This window comes from Pleurodeles waltl, chromosome 5 (genome assembly GCF_031143425.1).
Source record: "Pleurodeles waltl isolate 20211129_DDA chromosome 5, aPleWal1.hap1.20221129, whole genome shotgun sequence".
Classification (NCBI taxonomy): domain Eukaryota; kingdom Metazoa; phylum Chordata; class Amphibia; order Caudata; family Salamandridae; genus Pleurodeles; species Pleurodeles waltl.
The window spans coordinates 1866546963-1866572663 of NC_090444.1; the positions used below are offsets into that span (position 1 = coordinate 1866546963).

Sequence of the window (25701 nt, forward strand, 5' to 3'; positions counted from 1 at the left end):
TGTAAAAAGAGTGCGGGCTCTCAGTGTGAGTTGAGAGTAAATAATTATGTAAGGGAATGATGGGGCATGCATACCAGTGTGTAGGATGTGGCAGGGAAGGGTGCTGTGTGTAGAATGCAAAATTAGTGGCAGTCTGTTGGAATGCGTGTGGGTGCCAGCACGTAGAATGCAGCTTCTAAGCCAGTGTGAAGGACGGGGCTTGGTTACCAGGGTGTAGGATGCAGCTTGGATCTCATCGTGTAGGATGCGCAAGGGTGCCCATGTGAAAGATACACCATGGGTGCCAGTGTGCCGGATGTGGCTCTGGTGCCAGTGTGTAAGTTGCGGCTTCGGTGGCAGTGTGTAGGATGCACCACACGTGCCAGTGTGAAGGATATGGTGCATGGGTGCCAGTGTGTAGGATGCCGCACACGTGCCAGTGTGTAGGATGTGACATGGATGCCAGTGTGTAAGAAGAGGTGGTGGCCTTTGTGTGGGACAAGGGGCATTAGTGGCTTTATGTAGGATGCAGCATTGGTGCCAGTGTGTAGGATGCAGCATTGGTGTCAATGTGGAAGATGAAGCATTAGTACCAGTGTGAAGAATGTGTAGGAAGGGGCAGTGGTGTCTGTGTGGGACATGGGGCATTAGTGGCTGTGTGTAGGATGGTGTATGGGTGCCAGTGTGTAGGATGCGGCATGGATGTGAGTGTATAGGATGTGTAGAAAGAGGAGGTGCCATCTGTGTGTGACACTGGACATTAGTGACTGTGTGTAGGATGTGGGGTGAATGCCAGTGTGGAATATGCAGCATTGGTGCCAGTGTGTAGGATGCAGCACTGGTGCCAGTGTGTAGGATGCAGCACTGGTGCCAGTGTGTAGGATGCAGCACTGGTGCCAGTGTGTAGGATGCAGCACTGGTGCCAGTGTGTAGGATGCAGCATTGGTGCCAGTGTGTAGGATGCAGCATTGGTGTCAGTGTGGAAGATGAAGCATTAGTACCAGTGTGAAGAATGTGTAGGAAGGGGCAGTGGTGTCTGCGTGGGACATGGGGCATTAGTGGCTGTGTGTAGGACGGTGTATGGGTGCCAGTGTGTAGGATGCGGCATGGATGTCAGTGTGTAGGATGTGTAGAAAGAGGAGGTGCCATCTGTGTGTGACACTGGACATTAGTGACTGTGTGTAGGATGTGGGGTGAATGCCAGTGTGGAATATGCAGCATTGGTGCCAGTGTGTAGGTTGTGTAGTGGTGTTTGTGTGGGACAAGGGGAATTAGTGGCTGTGTAGGATGCAGGGTGAAGGCCACTGTGTAGGATGCAACATTGGTGCCAGCGTGTAGGATGTGAGGTGAGTGCCAGTGTGTAGGATGCAGCATTGGTGCCATGTGTAGGATGTGTAAGAACAAGTAATGTCACCTGTGTGGAACAAGGGGCATTAGTGGCTGTGTGCAGGATGCATGGTGAGTGACAGTGTGTAGGATGCAGTACTGGTGCCAGTGTGCAGGGTGTATATGAAGTAGTAATGGCATCTGTGTAGATATGGGGCATTAGTGGCTGTGTGTAGGATGGGGTATGGGTGCCACTGTGTAGGATGCGGGGTGAGTGCCAGTGCAGAAGATGCAGCATTACTACTAGTGTCAAGGATGTCTAGGAAGAGGTAGTGGTGTCTGTGTGGGACAAGGGGTATTCGTGGCTGTGTGTAGGATGGCTTATGGGTGCCAGTGTGCAGTATGCGGGGTGAGTGCCAGTATAGAAGATGCAGCATTACTACCAGTGTCAAGGACGTGCATGAAGAGTTAGTGGTGTCCGTGTGGGACAAGGGGCATCAACGGCTGTGTGGAGGATGGCTTATGGGTGCCAGTGTGTAGTATGCGGGGTGAGTGCCAGTATAGAAGATGCAGCATTGCTACCAGTGTCAAGGACGTGCATGAAGAGTTAGTAGTGTCCGTGTGGGACAAGGGGTATTCGTGGCTGTGTGTAGGATGGCGTATGGGTGCCAGTGTGTAGTATGCGGGGTGAGTGCCACTGTAGAAGATGCAGCATTGCCACCAGTGTCAAGGACGTGCATAAAGAGTTAGTGGTGTCCGTGTGGGACAAGGGGTATTCGTGGCTGTGTGTAGGATGGCGTATGGTGCCAGTGTGTAGTATGCGGGGTGAGTGCCAGTATAGAAGATGCAGCATTACTACCAGTGTCAAGGACGTGCAGGAAGAGGTAGTGGTGTCCGTGTGGGACAAAGGGCATCAACGGCTGTGTGTAGGATGGCGTATGGTGCCAGTGTGTAGTATGCGGGGTGAGTGCCAGTGTAGAAGATGCAGCATTACTACCAGTGTCAAGGACGTGCAGGAAGAGGTAGTGGTGTCTGTGTGGGACAAGGGGCATTAACGGCTGTGTGTAGGATGGCGTATGGTGCCAGTGTGTAGTATGCGGGGTGAGTGCCAGTGTAGAAGATGCAGCATTACTACCAGTGTCAAGGACGTGCAGGAAGAGGTAGTGGTGTCCGTGTGGGACAAGGGGCATCAACGGCTGTGTGGAGGATGGCGTATGGTTGCCAGTGTGTAGTATGCGGGGTGATTGCCGGTATACAAGATGCAGCATTACTACCAGTGTCAAGGACGTGCATGAAGAGGTAGTGGTGTCTGTGTGGGACAAGGGGCATTAACGGCTTGTGTGTAGGATGGCGTATGGTGCCAGTGTGTAGTATGCGGGGTGAGTGCCACTGTAGAAGATGCAGCATTGCCACCAGTGTCAAGGACGTGCAGGAAGAGGTAGTGGTGTCTGTGTGGGACAAGGGGCATTAACGGCTGTGTGTAGGATGGCGTATGGTGCCAGTGTGTAGTATGCGGGGTGAGTGCCAGTGTAGAAGATGCAGCATTACTACCAGTGTCAAGGACGTGCAGGAAGAGGTAGTGGTGTCTGTGTGGGACAAGGGGCATCAACGGCTGTGTGGAGGATGGCGTATGGGTGCCAGTGTGTAGTATGCGGGGTGATTGCCGGTATAGAAGATGCAGCATTGCCACCAGTGTCAAGGACGTGCAGGAAGAGGTAGTGGTGTCCGTGTGGGACAAGGGGCATCAACGGCTGTGTGGAGGATGGCGTATGGGTGCCAGTGTGTAGTATGCGGGGTGAGTGCCAGTATAGAAGATGCAGCATTACTACCAGTGTCAAGGACGTGCAGGAAGAGGTAGTGGTGTCCGTGTGGGACAAGGGGCATCAACGGCTGTGTGGAGGGAGGCGTATGGGTGCCAGTGTGTAGTATGCGGGGTGATTGCCGGTATAGAAGATGCAGCATTGCTACCAGTGTCAAGGACATGCATGAAGAGTTAGTGGTGTCCGTGTGGGACAAGGGGTATTCGTGGCTGTGTGTAGGATGCGGTATGGTGCCAGTGTGTAGTATGTGGGGTGACTGCCACTGTAGAAGATGCAGCATTGCCACCAGTGTCAAGGACGTGCAGGAAGAGGTAGTGGTGTCCGTGTGGGACAAGGGGCATCAACGGCTGTGTGGAGGATGGCGTATGGGTGCCAGTGTGTAGTATGCGGGGTGATTGCCGGTATAGAAGATGCAGCATTACTACCAGTGTCAAGGACGTGCAAGAAGAGGTAGTGGTGTCCGTGTGGGACAAGGGGCATCAACGGCTGTGTGGAGGATGGCGTATGGTGCCAGTGTGTAGTATGCAGGGTGAGTGCCAGTGTAGAAGATGCAGCATTACTACCAGTGTCAAGGACGTGCAGGAAGAGGTAGTGGTGTCCGTGTGGGACAAGGGGCATCAACGGCTGTGTGGAGGGAGGCGTATGGGTGCCAGTGTGTAGTATGCGGGGTGAGTGCCAGTATAGAAGATGCAGCATTACTACCAGTGTCAAGGACATGCAGGAAGAGGTAGTGGTGTCTGTATGGGACAAGGGGCATCAACGGCTGTGTGGAGGATGGCGTATGGGTGCCAGTGTGTAGTATGCGGGGTGATTGCCGGTATAGAAGATGCAGCATTACTACCAGTGTCAAGGACGTGCAGGAAGAGGTAGTGGTGTCCGTGTGGGACAAGGGGCATCAACGGCTGTGTGGATGATGGCGTATGGTGCCAGTGTGTAGTATGCGGGGTGACTGCCACTATAGAAGATGCAGCATTACTACCAGTGTCAAGGACGTGCAGGAAGAGGTAGTGGTGTCCGTGTGGGACAAGGGGCATCAACGGCTGTGTGGAGGATGTGACATGGACACCCGAGTGCAGAATGGGGCCTGAACGCTATGTGTTGGATCTTGCAGTGCAGTGAAGAGCTGGGAACAAGAGTTATTTTTTGAGGACAAATGATGGATCTAAGTTTGTGATTTCACTGGGACTGTGCGTTGTCAGGGAAGATGAGGACTGGACTGGTGTGGGTCTGAAGGACAGTGCCTGGGTTAGTGAAGGACAAGGATAATGCGATTCTATGATTACAAACATTACGCTGAAAAGTCTTTGGGGAGCGTGACGCGGGCAAGCAGTGAAAGAAGAGAGGAGCTTTGAATGCAGACTGGGGAAAAAAGAAAATCATTAAGCAAGACAATCTTAAGAAGATGGAGGAACTTACACATACCTGCAAAGTATTACTGGCCAAAGATGGTCCCACCATTGTGAACCTCTCCTTGTCTGGCGACAGAGGAAGATTCAAAATGGCGGCACGCTGCATAAAAATATGAGATCACTCCACTATCTGTGAAGTTTATCTCCCTAAATGTTCCTTCTTATTGACTTCCACCATCTGAATATTCAAAACCTGAAGGTCGACCCATTTTGAGAATATTTGGAACCGGCTGCATGTTTTTACAACCAGTGAATAGATGGACAACAAAGAAGAAAGAACGGATGCAACAAGGTTTGGAGGAAACCAGTCCACGTGCAAGAAGTGAAAATAAGCAGGTCTTCCAGAGAAGCTTCCTCCAGCAACCTTGGGGCAGGACCAGCGAAGCTTTGCCTTGTACCATACCTGGGAACCTTGGATGGCATGGGTAAATAGAAGATGGCACCAGAGTTGAGCTTTGAAGAGGCCTTGACAGGCAGCTCACTCTCATAGAAAAATAAAGAAATTGTTGTGCGCTGTGGATGCAGACATACCATGGGAGAGCTGGTAGAGGTCGTGTTATTCATGGACATGATGGGGACACAAGTATGGAGAACTACTCATGCTGCAGGGAAGCTAGATCACAACTGAGTATCCTGCTAGCTGTGATGGCAGAGGAGCAGGACACGTCTGAGAAATGACGTCCCTGATGAGGTTCTCCAAAGACCTGACAATGTTAGTCTCGTTCACATGCGTTATACAGGTGAAAGATCTGTTTTATTTCGCTAAGGACAGTGAGTAGGGCTCCATTACTGTCCTGACCTGCATCAAGTACGTGCTGGAGTCCTACGGGAAAAACAAGAAGTAACAGTGGGATCTGGCAGAGGTTGTTATGCTAAAGGCTCACAAAAGGGTTGAGAATGCTCAGATTTGAACTAAACAAGCTCCTTTTGCATTGAAAAGTCATCATTAGCTGTGACAAGCAAGGCTTCCATCCTTCTCAACACTCTTCCCGCTCAGCTACAGCTAAGTATATTATACTGTTCTTTCCTTACTCTCCCTCTCTCATCCCTGGCTATGGGGCTGGACTGCAAAGATTTTTCCTCCCCAAAAGAAACAATATTTCTGCATACCTCTGGGGTCTCCAAGCTGACCAGAGCTCTTCATCACAGACTTTGTAGAACACATCTTCCAGCTGCCTTGTTCCCCTCCCCACCCACTGCCCTCCCAACCAGGAATTACTCTCAGTAGAAGACTGAAACACCAAGCAAAATTGTTTAACAAAAAAAGCCACTGTTTCAACCCCACTCCCTGGGGTTTATAGATAACATTGAAACAATCTGCCTGCTCCCCATTTCAGATGAGCAAATTCCTGGATTTTATTTTAAGACACTCGCTCCTGTTGGCTCAGACAAGTTTCACCAAATCCAGAGGTAAGTATGGGGGACTATCTTAGCCCTCCCTTCCCTTCAAGGAGCTTGCCAGCCACATTGGACTACTCTCGTCCTCCCTCAGGTCTTATTTCCAGACTCCCTGCACTGCAGTGTCTCCCTTATTTCATTCCGACTGTCACGGACAAGGGCCGTCAAGAAGAACTACATTGCTGTCTGATGAAGACAGAAGCTTGGAATAGGAAAGGCACCTTTGGTTATGACTCAGTAATTGAGTTGAAAGAAGCGCCCTTGGTTCGGGTGCCAACCTACAGGGCTCTCTAATGGAGGATCCCAGTCTCACAAAGAATCTTCCTTCCAAAACAAGCCTTGGGGAAGCTCCTTGAGGGAACCACCACCTCAGTCACTGATCCAAATGCGAACACTCACTTGGACGGAAAGACTATCAGCAGATCAATAAGTGAGCAGGCAAGAGAGTGACCAGATCCAAGGGTCTACCCACCACATGGCTGGACTACTGGAACTTTTGTGTCAACCAAAATCCCTCAGTCAAGGTGGAAGATTGTCTGGGCAACTCCTGTTCAGTGGCAGACTGGTTTCAGGAGTCCACAATGGGATGCTGGTTCGACAGGTTAACATGATGATTTCTTCTCTCTGGGGATCATTAGAAGCGGATTGGTTTGCTTCTTGCCTCAGGAAGTGAGAGAAAATAACGCTAGTTTTGGTGAAGAGGAGTTCGACCATTTTGTGCTCTTCTGCCATCTTGAGCTCGATCTCATTTCTTGTAATGTGCTTTGCCTCTCAGAAAGCGAGGTGAAGGAGAGTGTAACGGGATAAGAGCTGTTTGTTCTGGAAATTCAAAAAATGCCTGGGTCCAACATGTTCTTGCTTAACTTCCTCAGCCAGTTCAAACTGGCCGTGACCAGATCTGAGTTATCTCAAACGCTTCAAATTCCTATAGAAGGGGATGCAAATAAACGTTTTTGTCCATTACCTCTGTGACAGTTATGCGTGTGCACTGGCATATGTACCCACTGCAGTGATTTAAGGCTTGTTTGCTTTACCATGGACTCCTCGCATTCCTTCAGTTGTGCGGCTCCTTTCCTTGAGAGTGGAGGAAATGGAAGGAGACTTTTATAAGCAGCATCAGACCTTTGTGAGCTTGTGCTAAGAACCCAGCAGCCTCAAATGCGCACATCTTTCTCCAAGAAGGGAGGCCCATTGTGTGCTATGCTTTTCCCCTTTTCCCTTAATCTCTTTGAGTTCTACTCAATTTTGCTCAACTAAACTCAAATTAAAGTCACTTGGTCTCATGACTACCCACTTCTGCCTCCCCTACACCTAGTTCCTCTCCTCTCCTAGACTGCAATGGATATTGGTAAACTTCTTCCATTATTCCAGAGCCGCCGTCTGGAACCCTGCAGTATTCCTCCCCCCCAGCTCTCAATGGCCACAACCCATCTCTTGGCCTGGCTGGTGTTAGGATTAGTGGAGCACTGAGTCGCCTTTCATGCTACACTTCCCTCCTCATGGAAGACTAGATGGTCTAAGGAACCAAAAATGTCTACTGTTTGAACTGGGCTTCTTGCGTCATTGGTTAGTCGAAGGGGATGCAGATTATCTATCCCCTTTATTCATCTCCTTCTGTAGGAGGAAGATGGCCTATTCAGAGGAAGAAGAAGAAAAAGACAATGTGCTCATTTCATAGCTGATCCCATCAGCGGACGTCTAAGGAGTTCAGATGCTGCCAATTCTTCAAGGGTAATTTCAACGTTCAGCAGACATTTCATCTGTGGGTTGGTGATTCCATAAATATGTACAAAAGGGAGCACTTTTTCTTGACAACAGCCACATACGCCTCTGTTCCAAATCCGGCATATTACGTGTCTAGCATCTTAGTGAGAAACAGGAAGGAAATGTTTCAAGGCCTGGGGAAAGATGTGTGCCCTGTGAAAGAATGTGGAGCATGCTTATCCTTGCACGATTCTCTGCCCTGTGTCCAGAGACATCTTTGTCTGCATGACATCTGGATTTGTTCAGGATCCTTGCATGATTCTCTTCCCTGAGTCCAGAGACATCTTTTTCTGTGCGACATCTGGATTTGTACTGGATCCTTGCATGATTCCCTCCCCTGTGTCCAGAGACATCTTTGCCTGTGCGACATCTAGATTTGTACAGGATCCTTGCATGATTCTCTCCCGTGTCCTGAGACATCTTTGTCAGCGCGATATCTGGATTTGTACTGGATCCTTGCACGATTCCCTCCCCTGTGTCCAGAGACATCTTTGCCTGCGCGACATCTAGATTTGTACAAGATCCTTGCATGATTCCTTCCCTCTGTGTCCACAGACATCTTTGTCTGCGTAACATCTGGATTTGTATAGGATCCTTGCATGATTCTCTCCCCTGTGTCTAGAGACATCTTTGCGCAACATCTGGATTTGTACTGGATCCTTGCATGATTCCCTCCCCTGTGTTGAGAGTCATCTGTCAGTGCGACATCTGGATTTGTACAAGATCCTTGCACGATTCCCTCCCCTGTGTCCTGAGACATCTTGGTCTGTGCAACATCTGGATTTGTACTGGATCCTTGCATGATTCCCTCCCCTGTGTCTAGAGACATCTTTGTCTGCGCGACATCTGGATTTGTAGAGGATCCTTGCATGATTCCCTCCCGTGTCCAGAGACATCTTTGTCTGTGCGACATCTGGATTTGTACAAGATCCTTGCATGATTCCCTCCCCTGTGTCCAGAGACATCTTTATCTGCGCGACATCTGGATTTGTACTGGATCCTTGCATGATTCCCTCCCCTGTGTCTAGAGACATCTTTGTCCGCGCAACATCTGGATTTGTACTGGATCCTTGCATGATTCTGTGCCGTGTCCAGAGACATCTTTGTCTGTGCAACATCTGGATTTCTACAGGATCCTTGCATGATTCCCCCCGTGTCCAGTGACATCTTTGCCTGTCCGACATCTGGATTTGTACAAGATACTTGCATGATTCTCTCCCCTGTGTCCAGAGACATCTGTGTCAGTGCAACATCTGGATTTGTACAGGATCCTTGCACGATTCTCTCCCTTAGGTACAGAGACAGCTTTGCCTGTGCGACATCTGGATTTGTACAAGATCCTTGCATGATTCCCTCCCGTGTGTCCAGCGACATCTTTGCCTGCGTGACATCTGGATTTGTACTGGATCCTTGCATGATTCCCTCCTCTGTGTCCAGAGACATCTTTGTCTGCGTGACATCTGGATTTGTACTGGATCCTTGCATGATTCCCTCCCCTGTGTCTAGAGACATCTTTGTCTGCGCGACATCTGGATTTGTAGAGGATCCTTGCATGATTCCCTCCCGTGTCCAGAGACATCTTTCTCAGTGCGACATCTGGATTTGTACAAGATTCTTGCATGATTCCCTCCCCTGTGTCCAGAGACAACTTTGTCTGCGCGACATCTGGATTTGTACTGGATCCTTGCATGATTCCCTCCCCTGTGTCTAGAGACATCTTTGTCCGCGCAACATCTGGATTTGTACTGGATCCTTGCATGATTCTGTGCTTTGTGTCCAGAGACATCTTTGTGCAACATCTGGATTTGTACTGGATCCTTGCATGATTCTGTGCCCTGTGTCCAGAGACATCTTTGTCTGTGCAACATCTGGATTTGTACAGGATCCTTGCATGATTCCCCCCGTTTCCAGTGACATCTTTGCCTGTCCGACATCTGGATTTGTACAAGATACTTGCATGATTCTCTCCCCTGTGTCCAGAGACATCTGTGTCAGTGCAACATCTGGATTTGTACAGGATCCTTGCACGATTCTCTCCCTTAGGTACAGAGACAGCTTTGCCTGTGCGACATCTGGATTTGTACAAGATCCTTGCATGATTCCCTCCCGTGTGTCCAGCGACATCTTTGCCTGCGTGACATCTGGATTTGTACTGGATCCTTGCATGATTCCCTCCTCTGTGTCCAGAGACATCTTTGTCTGCGTGACATCTGGATTTGTATAGGATCCTTGCATGATTCTCTCCCCCTGTGTCTAGAGACATCTTTGTCTGCGTGACATCTGGATTTGTACTGGATCCTTGCACGATTCCCTCCCCTGTGTCCAGAGATATCTGCCTGTGCGACATCTGGATTTGTACAAGATCCTTGCATGATTCCCTCCCGTGTCCGGAGACATCTTTGTCTGTGCAACATCTGGATTTGTACAGGATCCTTGCATGATTCCCTCCCCTGTGTCCAGTGATATCTTTGCCAGTGCGACATCTGGATTTGTACAAGATCCTTGCATGATTCCCTCTCGTGGGTCCAGCGGCATCTTAGCCTGTGCGACATCTGGATTTGTACAAGATCCTTGAATGATTCTCTGCCCTGTGTCCAGAGACATCCTTGTCTGCTCGACATCTGGATTTGTACAGGATCCTTGCATGATTCCTTCCTCTGTGTCCAGAGACATCTTTGTCTGCGTGACATCTGGATTTGTATAGGAACCTTGCATGATTCTCTCCCCTGTGTCTAGAGACATCTTTGCGCAACATCTAGATTTGTACTGGATCCTTGCATGATTCCCTCCCCTGTGTTGAGAGTTATCTGTCTGTGCGACATCTGGATTTGTACAAGATCCTTGCATGATTCTCTGCCCTCTGTCCAGAAACATCTTTGTCTGTGTGACATTTGGATTTGTACAGGATCCTTGCATGATTCTCCCCCCCGTCCTGAGACATCTTTGTCTGTGCGACATCTGGATTTGTACAAGATCCTTGCATGATTCCCTCCCCTGTGTCCAGAGATATCTTTGTCTGTGCAACATCTGGATTTGTACAGGATCCTTGCATGATCTACTCCCCTGGGTAAAGAGACATCTTTGTCTGCGCTACATCTGGATTTGTACGGGATCCTTGCATGATTTACTCTACTCCCCTGGGTAAAGAGACATCTTTGTCTGCGCGACATCTGGATTTGTATGGGATCCTTGCATGATTTACTCCCCTGGGTAAAGAGACATCTTTGTCTGCGCGACATCCGGATTTGTACGGGATCCTTGCATGATTTACTCCCTAAGTAAAGAGACATCTTTGTCTGCACGACATCTGGATTTGTACGGGATCCTTGCATGATTTACTCCCTGTGTCCAGAGACCTCTTTGCCTGTGCGACATCTGGATTTGGACTGGTAGCCTCCTGCCAGCTGCTCCTGCTCCAGTTACCACTGGATAAATTCTGCCAACACCTGTGAACCTATTAAAACCCTCTTTATGCCCACCTGGAAGGATCATGGTGTTAGCACAGCAAACATTGCTTGGTAAGAGAAAAAGGACATACTTTTGTTAAGGTTTGCCATTTTCCAAAGTCTTCGGGGTTTATCTTTGGAAGAAAACTCATCCTTTCTGATGGACTCCTGACAGATACAAAGAGATACTGAAATGGGGACAATGCTGATATGCAACATTTAGGACTATGTATCTATATGAAGCTGAAGAATCCGTGAGGTCTGCAGTCCTGCAACGGGCAGAGAAACTGGCAAATTAGATGGGCTGGCAAGTTGGGGGGGTCATGATGCACTAGCAGCAACTGTACAAGTATAGAGCTGGGGACAAAGCACTTGGGTCTGAGAGTCCTAAGCTCGTATTGGTATCTAGACATCTGTCCTTTACGCAGGAGGGACCTTAATCAGTGCTCAATCCTTCTCTTGCGATGTCCGTGTTGTCACTACCAGTTTAGCAACCATGCACTCTGCAACTTTCTCAGGTGGGCTGCTACAGACAACAGGTTTGATGCTGGGGTGACGCCTGAAAGAAGCCTCATGGAGTCATCATGCTTCCCATGAATGGGAGCAATGGACAAGTCAAGTGTGAGAAAACAACTAGAATGTGAGGGTTGAGCTGACAAGGAAGGCTCCCAGTGCCTTTGTTTCCTGTTGGCAGCACGTCCCCGCCATCACAAAGGCATGCATCAGACAGATTTACTGTGTATGCAAGGCAGGAAAAGAGGAAGAACGTGCCTTGTGCTGAACTCAGGGACATGATTCTCAGCACTCCACGTCTGTGGATTATGCCACAAGTCCAGTGCCGAGGTTCTTGTTTCTGCAGTTGACGGCTGAGCGCCCCACAATCGTGTTCTGCAGAGCTGAGAAGCTATCCTTCCCAAAGCATGCCACCCCCCTCAGCTGCATAGAGAACCTCTTAGGGGTGCTCAGCTCTGAAGTGCTCAGTTCAGCAATTTTTCTTGGGTGAATAACAAGGAAAAAGACAGACAGTTTTAATCATGGCCCTCTACATCTTCACAGTTAACGTTGCAAGAGGAGCAAATGGAGAAGAGAATTAAGTTGTTGGTTCATAGGGAGTCAAGGACACCCACTTACATGTTCGTTATCTAACTGCATAAGGAATGGTGCAAAAGGGGTACGGCGATGCATGTACTAATGAGATCCGCTGTATGTCACTGCAGTACAGGAAGCAGCATGTAAGAGGGGCACGCCAACTTCAAAACCAGGAAGGGTTCAATGGAAAGGACCAGACTCTGTATTCTATGGACCTGAGCAGGTGGGAAGCATGAGACACACTATGATTTAACTCGAAAATAAACAACACTGCAAAAATTGCAGAAACTGGTGTTGATTTGTAACCAGACTAAGCCGCCGAAGCACAATCTACGACTCTGAATAGGCAAGACTGGGATGAAAGGAGTGGCGGTAGCGTAGAACACTGCCTAGGACAGGATCATCTCTCCTCCGCAGGAATTTTCAATGACCGGGGATTATCGCAAAGGGTCAAATGCAGGACATGGAGTCAGGACTATCAACCAGCAAGGCATGCAGCGAAGGGGCAAGGCAGAGTGGCGCAGAAGCGTCAGGTGGGTGGGAGTATGATGGAGACAGTCATACCAGCTCAATGGGGAGTGGAGGTCATGGGTAGGGAGAGATATCCATCGATCTTTTGTCACTAAACCCGGAGGCAGAAGCCTCCCTCCAGAGCTAGTTTGTTCCTTGTTTTTTTTCGCTCTACTGAAGACCACAAGTGAAATTCACTTCAACTACCTGAGGTCATCACGCTGCTAGAGATTCCAAGACATGTGATGGTCATAGAAGGAGGAAAGGATGCATACACACTTGAGTAATGATTGTCTGAAAGGATGGATGTCTTGAGAGTGAGAATCGACGTTGCCTGCGAGGGCGCAGTCTCCTCGGGGTTACTCGAAGAGGAGGCCCTTTGCCCTTCAGGGTGGACAAGCACAGGAATTCTTCATTACACATTTGTATTAATGTTTAACTTTAGACTTTGAGCAAAGACAGATGTGCTAGGAAACACCTACCAACATCAGGAAGGAACGAGAAGAGTTGACAAAAAGGAGCGAACCAGAGCAAACTAGCAGCTGACTGAAGTCCTACTACCCTGACCCTGAGGCGGAAGCTGCAGTACAGGAGTGAGTCCGACACCACAGCTGCTGCTGCATCAAATGTCCATGTGATTGGATGGCTCAGCCGTGACACACGGACTCAAAAGCATGAATATGTTGTGTGGAAGTCCAACTGCTGGGCTGCACACTCAACGGGTGTCCAGCGACAGCGCAGGCACGCCCCATAGTTGGTTTTTAGTAGCGGTAGCAGAAGAAGTTAACCTCTATTTTTCGTAAATTTCCATTTTCTAGTGACCGACAACCTACCAGTTCCAGGTGGTATCTATGCCGGATCAGATCCTGGGACATGTGCAAGTGACTGAAATGCAGCATAAAGCCAGGAGATCTGTTTGTGAGGCCAACCACCCATAATAAACCACGTTTCACCAGAAACATGGTGCCTATTCACTCAAAGAAGAGTCTCAGAGACCTAGAAAGACCCTTTGGTGGACTGGATAATCCCAGCATTCCAGTGCAGCTGAAGGCACCATCAAAAATCCTTTCCATCGGATGAGCTAGGGGGGCAGATATCCTGAGCTCGGTGCCTCGACCAACTACTTGGGAAGGCACCAGCGAAGGAAGGGCAGGGTAGCACAGGATCATAGCAACTCCATCCTTAATCGTCCTCAGTCTGTGCAGAGGGAAGGAATATTCAGATGGTGGAATCTGTAGAAAAAACACCAAGGACAACAACAGGGACAAATAGAGGATACAAGGGGGAAAAGTGGGGCTAAAACAGAGCAGAGACAAAAAGAGCATAATGACTTAAAAATGAGGAAAGGCTGAGGCCAAAAGAAGTGTAAGAGAAATGGAGCTAAAGATCAAGGAGGGAAAACTGAGAAGTAGCGAGAGAGGTGGAGAGGTCTGAACTGAGATAAGGTTGAGTGTGAAAAGATCAAGAGGCTGGGATGGGAGCAGAGAGCAGACAGCAGAACTTGGAAGCTGCAGGAAGAAGCGAAAATGTGAAGAAACTGAGCAGGGAAGACGTGGAGAGCACCAGAGATGAAAAAGAGAGTTTGTGGAACAGAGGAACTCAGTACAGCACGAAAAGAGGCAAGAGTTAAGGAAAGAAATTGGTAGGAGATAGATTCTAATGACAGTTGAACGAACACAAGAGACATTAAGGAGGACGAATTGGTGAAGTCAGAGTAGCTGAGGGAAACTGCAGAGCAGAGTTGGACAGAGGTTGAAGTGTTGAGAAGCCAGAATACAAGAGAGGATGGAGAAGGACCTCAGAAGAAGTAATAAACAGACCGCCAGGCAGAGGAGCAGCTGAATGGTTCGATGGGAAGAGGGGAATAGCAGGGGGTGTGAAAGTGAAGGAGAAGAGCAGCGACATTAAGGGCCAGCGAAGAAGATGAGTTGACTGGTTTACCACAACGGCGCGCAGGGCCAGAGTGTGAGAAAGCATGAAAATGGGAGAAGAGAGGCCCATCAGAGAACCCAAGATCAAGTGAAAGAGTTTAAGAGGGCAGAATAGAGCCAGTGCACAACTGAGACATGTCGAGCTGCTGGAAAGAAATAATAGATAAAGAAATACACAAGCACTGAGCAGCAGTGCTAGAGAAAACAGGAGCGTGTGAGTGGGCAGAGACATAGCAGAGATATGGAGAATTATTACACAAGTAAACAGAAGAAAGGACAAACAACACAAAGACACGGAGAGTGACTGAGAAACTAAGATAAAAAAGGAGACAACAGATGCATGAGGATCCACTTTGTAAAGATGTGAACATTCAGGAAAGCAGGCACTTGAGAGAGACGCACAACCCGTGAAGGAGAAAATCAGAAGTGAGGGAGTAACACATTGTAAACATAAAACATGACATGAGACACTGGAGAGAAGGAAGAGACGAGAGACTGGAGAAGAGACAATAACAGACAAAATCTTTCACTTAAGCATGCATTCCCCCCACATCGCTCACATGTACCCTACGCTCCCCTCAGCAGATGATACACAAGGTACAACCAAACGAACCCGCTGTGGACAGACATATGTGTTAAACCCTGGTACCATGAAGGAAAACAATGCAGATGTTATGGGCCCTTCCTGTTACTAAACTAAAAATGAACCTGCTCATCTCAAGAAATCAAGGTAGCATCTTCTGAAATTCAGAACCACTTCAAAAACATCTTGAGCTTCCCTTTTAGGTGAGAGTGTGGACCAAGAGTCTCTGAATGTGTCATGAACAAGTTGTTTTGGCTGTCCAAAGCAGACCAATCAGCAATTTGTATTTCAAATCCACAGATCTCCATGCAGATGTTGGAAACAACTTGCATCAGTCTGTAGAACTTCAGGCCTTATTCTTAAAGTGGACTATATACCAAGAGTTAGACTGTTCACCTCTTTGCCAAGCAGCAAGAAGGGTGATCGATGATCCACCCTTGTATCACTCGCAGATGCTGTGTTATTGGTGGCATTAAGAAAAGATTATTTTCAAGGGAGGCAGAACGCTCCAATGTGACACAGTAGAAAAGGTCAATATGGTCGACAAAGGGAAAATACATCAACTGGTCCTAAAAGAGGTAGCAAAAGAAGTGTTTAGTAAAACTTGAGCATGAAGACCAGAGGATGCTTCAGAAGCCAGGCCCTGAGTGAACCTTTGCTTCTTGTGCTAAGAGTGAGGGAAAGACCACCATGCAGGGTAGGCCAGAGAGAGCTGTGCAACACTCTGCCAGGGGCTGCCAAAGAGGACAGACGTGCGGTGGCATCACTTGGTATTGCTCTTGGTGCCAAGGAATCACAGAACAATGCAGACAGGAAGTCTCTTGTTTTTCCTTCACAGATTCCGCAAAGCTTCGCTTCTGGTTGCCCCAGTGAGTGCTTCCAACATCGAAGGAAGAGGTGTCAAAGGATGCATAAGGAACTCAGTTCGGCCAGACTCCAACCCTGTTAGCATGAGGCAGCCCAAGCTCACAACGGTTTCGAGATCATTCGTGGTGAGACCTTTCAGTGTGAGAATGAGCTTACTGCAGAGGCCTTGGTTCAGCCTGTGGGTCACAGGTCTGGATCTTTCCAATAGGGACCATCTTCCCTCCGTTTCGGAGCTCAATAAAATGAGCATCACTCGTCTGGGTAACAAGTAACACCTTTTTTCACAAACCTTGCACGCCAGGCAGAACTCCCAGTGCTAAATAAGGAGTATGCTACTTATCCTGTAAGCATCTATTTGTAGTGCTGCAAATTCACATGCTATGCATACTCCTGCAAGCGAGCGTTGGGCCCGGACTCTGCAAGTTGTTTTTCTGAAAGAAGTTTTATGGTCGACGTTGTGCATCATATCTTCTCCATCTCGAGGTACTGTGCATGTTCAAAGCCTCCTTTGTTAGATTATAATGTTTTTTCCCTGGCATATGGGAAGTGAGGATATAGTTGGTTAAGTTAGCGTCTGGTGTTGAAATGCTGGAAGTTCTGTGTATTTGTGTCACCATCCAATACCTACTGAGGAGGTGGGAGGGTGCATGTGAATCTGCACCACTACATGCTATAAACAGATGTTTACAGGGTAACACACTCCATTCGTAGCATTTTAGCTGCAGATACACATGCTATGCACAGACTACAACACAGAAACCTATCGTGGTGGCTTTAGGCGTCAGACTGTGAAGTGCTTGAAACAATGTGCGTACAACCGTTTATCCTACCAGAGCCTGTTGTATGGCTTGCACATCTACACAATAGTGTTTAGTAAAAGTGTGTGGGTTTGTCCATGTTGCTGCTTTACAAATGTCTGTTAGCGGGATCTTCCCAAAAAAATGCCCTTAATGCTGCCCGTTTCCGTGTTGAATGAGGGTTGGCGTTGTAGGTAGTGTTCATTTTGTTTTAATGGAGCAAATCTGTAAACATTTTACTACCACTCTAGCAAGTCCTGCTTCTGAGATTGGATTGCTTCTCTGTGGATTAGAAAAAGGTGCAAATAATTGTATTTTTCTGAATGTTTTTACATAGTACATTAGGCAACATTTTACATCCAGTGTATACAATGCTCTTCCTGCGACTGTTTCTGGTTTTGGAACGAAAACAGGTAAAACCAGTGTTTGGTTTAAAGGGAAAGGTGATACAAACTTTGGCAGAAACCTCTGGTTGTGCGTAGGCTAACGTTGTCTTGCAATACTTGAAAGTAAGGTTCCTCTATAGTGAGTGCATGTATTTCACTGACTCTTCAAAGTGATGTCATGGCCATGAGCAATCCCACTTTCCATTTTAAGAACTGTATTTTGCATTTATGCGTTGGTTCAAAAGGTGTAGTCAGTAGTGTTGTTAGCACAACGTTCAGGCTCCACGTTGGAACAGGCGCTGTATGCGGTAGGCTAACTCTCAAGTCCTTCCATGGATGCTTTTATGACAGGTATACAAAAAAGGAGAATTATGTTTTCTGTTGTGTAGCTAAGGTGTGAATGCTGCTAAATGCAAGTGTACAGATGTGTATGCTAAATGTGCTTTTTGTAAATGTAACAAGTGACATACATGATGTTGTTCAGTTGGTGAGGATGGATTTATGTTGTTTCCAGCACAGTAGTGGACAAAGTTTTTCCATTTTGCTGCATAACACGCCCTTGTGGCTGGTCTCCTGGCTTCTTTGAGAATGATCTGGATTTACGTCAGGAATGCAGATACCCAAATTCTTTGAGCTCAGGAGCCAGATTGCAAGACTGATTTGTTGAACACTGGGGTGTCTCACTCTGCCCCCACTGTGAGTTAGAAGAGCGGCAATGTTGTTTAGCTTCTCGTGAGGTTTTAGGAAAAGTTGCGTACCAAGGTTAACATGCCCATGTTGGAGCTATGAGTATCATAATTAGTGAAGTCTATCTGAGTTTCCTGACCACATAACAAATGAGTGGAAGAGGCAAATATCCCTGACCAGTTCATCCATAGGGCATTGCCCTTGGATTGTGACTGTGGATGCAAAGTTTTGGCATGTTGCGTTTTCTACGGCGGCGAATACGTCTATCGTTGGCGTTCTCCACTGTTTAAAGTATGATTGTAGGGTTCAAGTGTGCATTTCCCACTGGTGTACTTGTTGCTGCATTCTGCTTAGTAAGTGTGTTAGTGAGTTGTTCACTACTTTCTGAATGAAGTATATTGCTGTCATATTTTCAGAAGGACGTTTCCATGATATGTGGGGTAGGAATGCTTTGAGAGCCGTTTGAATGTCAAGCAACTCTACCATACTGATGTGTAATGTCTGTTGTTAAGGAGACCATCTCTCTGAACCTCTGTTTTGACTCTTTTAGCCAGTTAATTCTGGAGATTGGGAGATTGGGAGATTGAGAACCCTCTGTGCATTGGGGTATTCTTTCGCTATGACCGAATTGAGAAGATAAGGTTGTATCTGGAGAAGCTGTAAATGGGATTTGGTGGCTTTGACTGTAAACCACAATTTTTGTAAAAGACTGATTGTAGCCTGGGAGTCATGTAGACATTTTTCTTTCCTGGAACGTTTGATAAGGAAAAACATGTATGTTTTTCCTTCTTAGCTGTGCAGCTACTACTGCTAGACGTTTTGTGAATACCCTTGCAGCTGCTGTTACCCTGCATGTAGTACTTTGAATTGATAGTGACATCAACCCACCACAAACTGGAGATATTTGCAATCTTCCGGGTGGGTTGTGATATGAAAATATGCGTCCTTTCAAATCTAGTGCAGTCAAGAAGTCGCCTTCTTGAAGTAATGGTGTTACCCAATGAAGGGTTACCATATGGAAGTGTCTGGATAGAATGTAGTGACTTAGAGGGTATAAATCCAGTATTGGAGGTCGTGAGCCATCTTTCTTGGTTTAAGGAAATACAGCGAGTATACTCCTTTGCTGTGATGTTTGAATGGGACAGGTTCTATTGCCCCTTTTTGTATCAAGGCTTTGACTTCTTCCTTTAGCAGATGTAGATGCTGTGGATTTAGTAAGTGCCTCTTTAGGGAGATACTTGGGGGTTGTTTTAACTCTTAGGCAATGTCCCTGACTGACAATATCTAACACCCACTGATCTGAAGTTACCTCAGACCACAACTGATTTGTGATCAGGGGGAAGTGTCGGGGAGTCACTGTTTGGTGGCAGAGGCTCCTTCTGAACGTGTGCCTCTTCTGTTTCCTCTAGCTGTGTATCTACCTCTGTAATGCCCCTTCCTGCTTGCTGGTGGAATTGTTGTTCTTGTTTTTCATACAAATGGATCTCTGTGGTGGAATTCTTTCAGACCCCTCTTTCTTGGTAACGGTGAAAGTGTTGCAACTTTTGTGATGAGGTTTGCAAAGCACCCATTGATTTTGCTGTCTTTTTTTGATTTTTCTCTAATTTCTTGTCTACTTCTGGGCCAAAGAGATGCTTCCTATCAAAAGAAATATTAAGAATGTGCTGTTGCACTTCTGGCAAAGCCCGATATATGTAGCCATGCATGCCTACGTAGCATAACAGGAGAATTAATGCCTCTAGCCGCAATGTCTGCACTATCCAGTGCACACCTGATGGTTAGGTTGGAGATTTACCTTCAGTCACTAAGGATGCCCTCTCTTTCTATATTGTTCTGGGAGATGCATTAAATCTTGCATTTCATTTCAAGTTGCTCTGTTGTATCTTGACAGTAACCCCACTGAATTTGCGATTCGCCAGTGGTTGGTGTGTCCAGTAGCCACCCTTTTACCTGCAGGGTCATTGTCAGGAAGTGGAGCTTCCGCAGCACCCTAAGATCAAGAACTACTAGGGAGTCTACTGTAGGGAGACCCCTTGATATAGATTAGGTCTGAAGGAGAAGGCCTGTATTCCCTTTCAATTTGTGGAGTAAGGACCCTTGAATTCACTGGATCCTCAAATGTGTTCATTGATACACTTAATATTGACCCAATTATAGGAAGATACTGTACTAAGTGCTCAGTGCGCAAGTGTCTCTACTAAGAAATCAGTTTCTTCCTCTGTAGTTTGCATGTGAAGTTTATGATATTCTACAGCCCCCTATCTGCCACTATGATATGATGAATGGTCATCGGGTGGTGAGGCTTTTGCAGGAACTGGTGGTTCTATATCAGTATCAGGCATAACCACGTCACAATCCTCCCATGGGTCTGGACTGCTGTGGGTATCTCCCTGCGAATCAGAGTCCTGTTGAGGAGTATCTCCACCATCATCTTCTTGTGTAGGTGAAGGAAATCTAAGTTGAGGGGTTTGAGGTTGTGCAAATGTAACAGGGCTTGTGGCCCTGTGTTCGATAGCTACCCTCTTTGGTGGTGCTAGAGTAACCTCAAAGTCTTGTACATGTCTTTTGGAAGAGTCTTTATGTTGTTTTTTTCTGTATGTATTTGTGCAGTCTTTCTAAAATACTACCTTCCTCTTCTGGTGGCATTTGTTTCTGTGGTGTTTTAGCCTGTTTCTCTGACCCAGTTACTGCGGTCGAGATAGGCGTCTTTGCTCCAGTTGTAGTATGGGCTTTTTTCACCATCAAACATTGTCCTTGCTGTTTTTCTTTTGTCGATGCCGATGGATACCTGGACTTCAACTGGCTCAATGTTGAGCTCTTTTCCGGATCCAATCACTTTTCAGTCATCGAAGCCGGTTTTGTCTTGTTTGGCACCGATGCATGTGTCAATGCAGACGTGTATTTCAGTACCGGATTGGTGTTATCTCCAAGTTTTGGCGTTCTTGCCCGATCGAGAACATTCGCGTCCCATCTCATCTCCAAGCCATGCTCGTGGAGTCGACCAGAACACAAGGGTTGTAGCATACCGTGGCCTTGAGGGGGAGGTGTATGCAATATTTTCTTAAATCTAGGTGGTCAATCGTACCCACGGCCCTTGGTGTCCTCTTTGTCCTCTGTCCAGACCCAGGTCCTGGAGTCCTCTGCGTGCGCTCCATCTGCACCTCAGGTTCCTCTTCCCCACTGAGTTTGTCCGAGTCAACATAGTGGGGCCTTGTGACGAAAACACCACCTTGAAAAAGTAAATGGTTGTTGGTCTCACCTTCACTGTGTGATTCTTCATGAGAGAACTCTGCCGTGGCTGCCATCTCCATGTTGTGCACTAGAAGACGGTCTCTTCTACTTCACACAGCCTTCTTGTTTTTTAAAAGATTGGATGCTGTGCAGTCCTCTTCCTTGTCTTCTGGCGATGAGCACAAGTTACAGACCTTATGAATATCTGATCAGGCGTATTTGGCCCCACATTGAGGGCACAATCGAAAAAGGCTTACTTTTCGTGCCTCCATTATCATGTCTCCATTACCCGGAGAGGAACATTCTCAACGAGTGTGGATGCAGACTTCCTGGAAATCCAATGTGTGGCTCGATGTGTGCATCTTTTCCGCATGTATCGGAGTGGTATGTTACACTTTGTTGCCGTTCTTCGATCTTTTATCTTTATGGGCCACGTGGGCGTCATAACCGAGGAGCCCCGACGCAGACCATCCGTGCACGATGGTGGAGAAGAAAATCTATTAAAGGAGCCATTGAACATGCGCAATACCCCACGTCGACCATAAAACGTCTTTGAGAAAAACAGGTTGCAGACTCCAGGCCTAACACTAGATGTAGGTGTGTGTACAGCATTTGTATCTGCAGCCGACACATGCTACGAATATATTATATTCCTCTCAGGGCCCTGATTATGAATATAGGTGGTATTTATCACACAATAAATAATACCACTGGTTCCATTATTTTTCGAAGGTGATAAATTCCACCCATTCAGAGCTGTTGAGGAATAACATGCAGATTATTGTTTAACGCACCAAAATCTGCATAATGTAGTAAATACCATATGTTTTTCCCCGTAAATTTTGGCAGGTTTGACCGGCTGAATTTAATGATGTTTGAGTAATTTAACGCTTCTTGTACTAACAACCAGTAATTCCGACTTGTGTGTAAACGGGCTTATGTACGGGTCGGAATTTACCACCCAACTGGTATTCAGGGCCTTGGTGTATGGGGAGTTGGTGGTCTCCCAAGAGACGCAACGTTGTTAAAACTCCGCATCTCACTCTGCCTTTGGAGTGCATTGTTTTCCTTCATCGGCGACCTTGGTTACCTGGGCAGAGTTCACTCGTTACATTTTCAGGTCTAGGAGAAAAGAGCAGGCGTACAATCCACAATCAAGAAGATCCGACCTGTGTTGATTCATTTGAAAATGGTCCATTAGCTGCAAGAATCACAGGAAAATGAAGGAGAGAAGAGGAGGCAAAGGGGATGGGAGCAGCACATGCAGTGGCTGAGGTGCACATGGGCCAGGCATGTTAGGGTGGAGGCTGACACGTATGTTACTGGCATTAGTGGTGTAACAGCGACACATGACAATGAACACGTGTGGGTGATCAGGTTACGTATGCATGCACAGGTCTCCAACAGCATGCAGGCCTCGCAGCCACAGCGTACATGAGCAATGTTTGATGAGTACAGAGCTGGTTAGGTGGATGGATGGAAAACATTTAAAAACAAGAGGGAAGGCCACAGTCTTACTATTCACCAATGTGTGAACCGCATGCTCGCCAAAGGCACCCGACAACAGGGCTACCGCTTAAGCAACGACCGCTTCACCAGTGAGAGCCACCCCTCTCCAGTATACCGAAAACACCAGACTGCCTACCCCGAACCCAAACATGTGGGGAACATAAAGCTCCTCCTTCTAAACAGAGTTGGCCTGTTATTTAAAGAGGCATCTACGCACTGTAAATCATATTTAATCAAAACTGATATCCTCACATTATATTTCATTTATCTCAGAAGTAATCAAAGAAGAGAACGAGAGATTAACCATAATGTGTACAAATGTATTTCATATTGAGTATAAACAATTATTTTATTTTAGATCACAAGTATCACATTTTTATAAACCTGTCATAACTATAGAGGAAAATGTAAATTTATAAAAATCTTCAATTAAAATCCCTATCAAAGCATACTTCCCATTCACAGTCTATTCATTTTGACTCAGTAAATGCAGACTTCTGGAAGATGGCGTAATCTCTTAGTTTACCATCAAAAGCATGTCAGTGTAAGAGACGATCAAATAACAGATTCCACTATCTTATAAAGACCTTTCTTCACCGAGTCAAAACGAACAGTCAGTAATGTGAAATATTCTTGGAGAGGAGTCTTAAAAAAAAAAGATTTTCATGGATGTAAATTTGCAGAGGTGACATTTTTGTATGTTGAAAATTAAGACCTAAATTAAAGATTGTTTATACCAAAATCAAATACATTTGTACACGTGATGTGAATCTCTCGTTCCCTTCCTTCATTGATTCTAAGATAGAAGAAATCTTGAGGGGCAGAATCAACCTCTGTTCCTACCTTTTCCCACGCACTGGATGAATCTATTCCCCTTCATGCTTGTGATGAGAAAATCAAGCTTCTCCTCTTCTTTAATAGGCCATAAGGATAAAGCCCCTCCCCTTCCTGTGTATCTTGACAGGGTCAAACCCCTCCCTTTCCGGTTTATCTTGAATCTTGACAGGGTCAAGCCCCTCCCCTTCCTGTGTATCTCGACAGTCAAGCCCCTCCCCTTCTTTTATTTCTTGACAGGGTCACGCGCCCCTCTGCTTCCTGTATATCCTGAAAGGATGAAGTACAACTCTTAACTTAACAGCTCAGGAATAAACCTTTCTTCTTCCTTCCTATTCTGTGAAGGTCTGGTGCATCCTCTGCATGTCGACAGCCTCAACATCCCCTCGCGACCTCCTTTTGCTTAATCCTCCCAGTATCAACTTAGCCACTTTTCGGATTTTCTGACAGAAACAAACTCATCTAACTTTTCAAATCACTGACAAGGAGTAGTGACTAACTGAGGTGCCTTTTCTGCCCATCCTACTGTTCAACTTGCTCTATGCTGCTCGTGTGTATCTGCTGTGGGAAGGAGTGGGCAGTGCACTCTTGACTGCCCAGAATAAAATCATACCCGCAAAGCCAGCTGCAACCAATGTGGCTCCACATAGATTCACACGTACTGGGGCTATCAGAGCACAATGTTACCTTCCTTTAGAGGTGTCTGTCTGTGTGGAACTCTACCTCCTGGGCTAGGCACACTGATTATTTTGATTTAAAAGGGAACAGGATGCTTAATCAGAACTTTTCCCAATTTTAAGTGGTACTAGAGTCCCATGGACATATCTAGGACTCAAGGGCACATTAACATTGCATCAAGAATGACACATTCACATACCCGCTGTCTTCTTTTGAAGATTATAATGCTGGCTTAATACTGTCAATTGACAAAACGCTTTAGGTGACACCGGCTGCTTCGGTTTTCTGTTATTCTGGAAGGAACAAGCTAGTTCCATTTCCACAACATCCAGACAGGATGAGGTACCACTTCCAACAGAGCCTCAAAGGAGCAACTTTACCTGCTTTACACAACATACGGAGGAAAAAGCACCTCATTCCAAGAAAGTGCTCCTAACCTTACTTAATATGTAAAGAGGACATGCTTACACAGAAAGAGGAACGCACTCCTACACTTATATGCTATTTATAGATAAATGTGGTCCTATCTATACATGATACCTAAAGAGGAACACGCTTCCACCCTTACATGATACCTAAAGAGGAACACGCTTCCACCCTTATATGATACCTAAAGAGGAACAAGCTTCTACCCTTATATGATACCTAAAGAGGAACACGCTTCCACCCTTACATGACATGAAAGGAGAATGCGCCCATACTCTTACATGACACCTAAAGTGGATCATGCTTCCACCCTTACATGATATCTAAAGAGGAACACGCTTCCACCCTTACATGAAACCTATGGAGGAACATGCTTCCACCCTTACATGAAACCTAAAGAGGAACACGCTTCCACCCTTACATGAAACAAACAGAGTATATTCTTCCACCCTTAAATGATACCTAAAGAGGAAAACGCTTCCACCCTTACATGAAACCTAAAGAGGAACCTGCTTCCACCCTTACATGAAATACAAAAAGGAACACGCTTCCACCCTTACACGATATGAAAGGAGAATGCATCCACACCCTTACATGATACCTAAAGAAGAACACGCATCTGGCCATACATGATACCTAAAGAGGAACACGCTTCCACCCTTACATGAAACCTAAAAAGGAACGCGCTTCCACCCTTACACGATATGAAAGGAGAATGCACCCACCCCCTTACATGATACCTAAAGAGGAACACGCTTCCACCCTTAAATGAAACCTAAAAAGGAACACGCTTCCACCCTTACATGATACATACAGAGGATATGCTTCCACCCTTACAGGAAACCTTAAGAGGAACATGCTTCCACCCTTACATGAAATCCAAAAAGGAACACGCTTCCACCCTTACGCGATATGAAAGGAGAATGCATCCACCCCCTTACATGATACTTAAAGAAGAACACGCATCCGGCCATACATGATACCTAAAGAGGAACACGCTTCCACCCTTACACGATATGAAAGGAGAATGC

The 25701-nt window shown here is 46.7% G+C and overlaps 1 protein-coding gene across 3 annotated transcripts in view; it reads right to left on the reverse strand.

Moving 5' to 3' along the window:
- The window catches only part of KLC4 (kinesin light chain 4), a 364418-nt gene that overhangs the window by 60047 nt on the left and 278670 nt on the right, over nucleotides 1-25701 (reverse strand). The gene's annotated exons all lie outside the window — the stretch shown is intronic.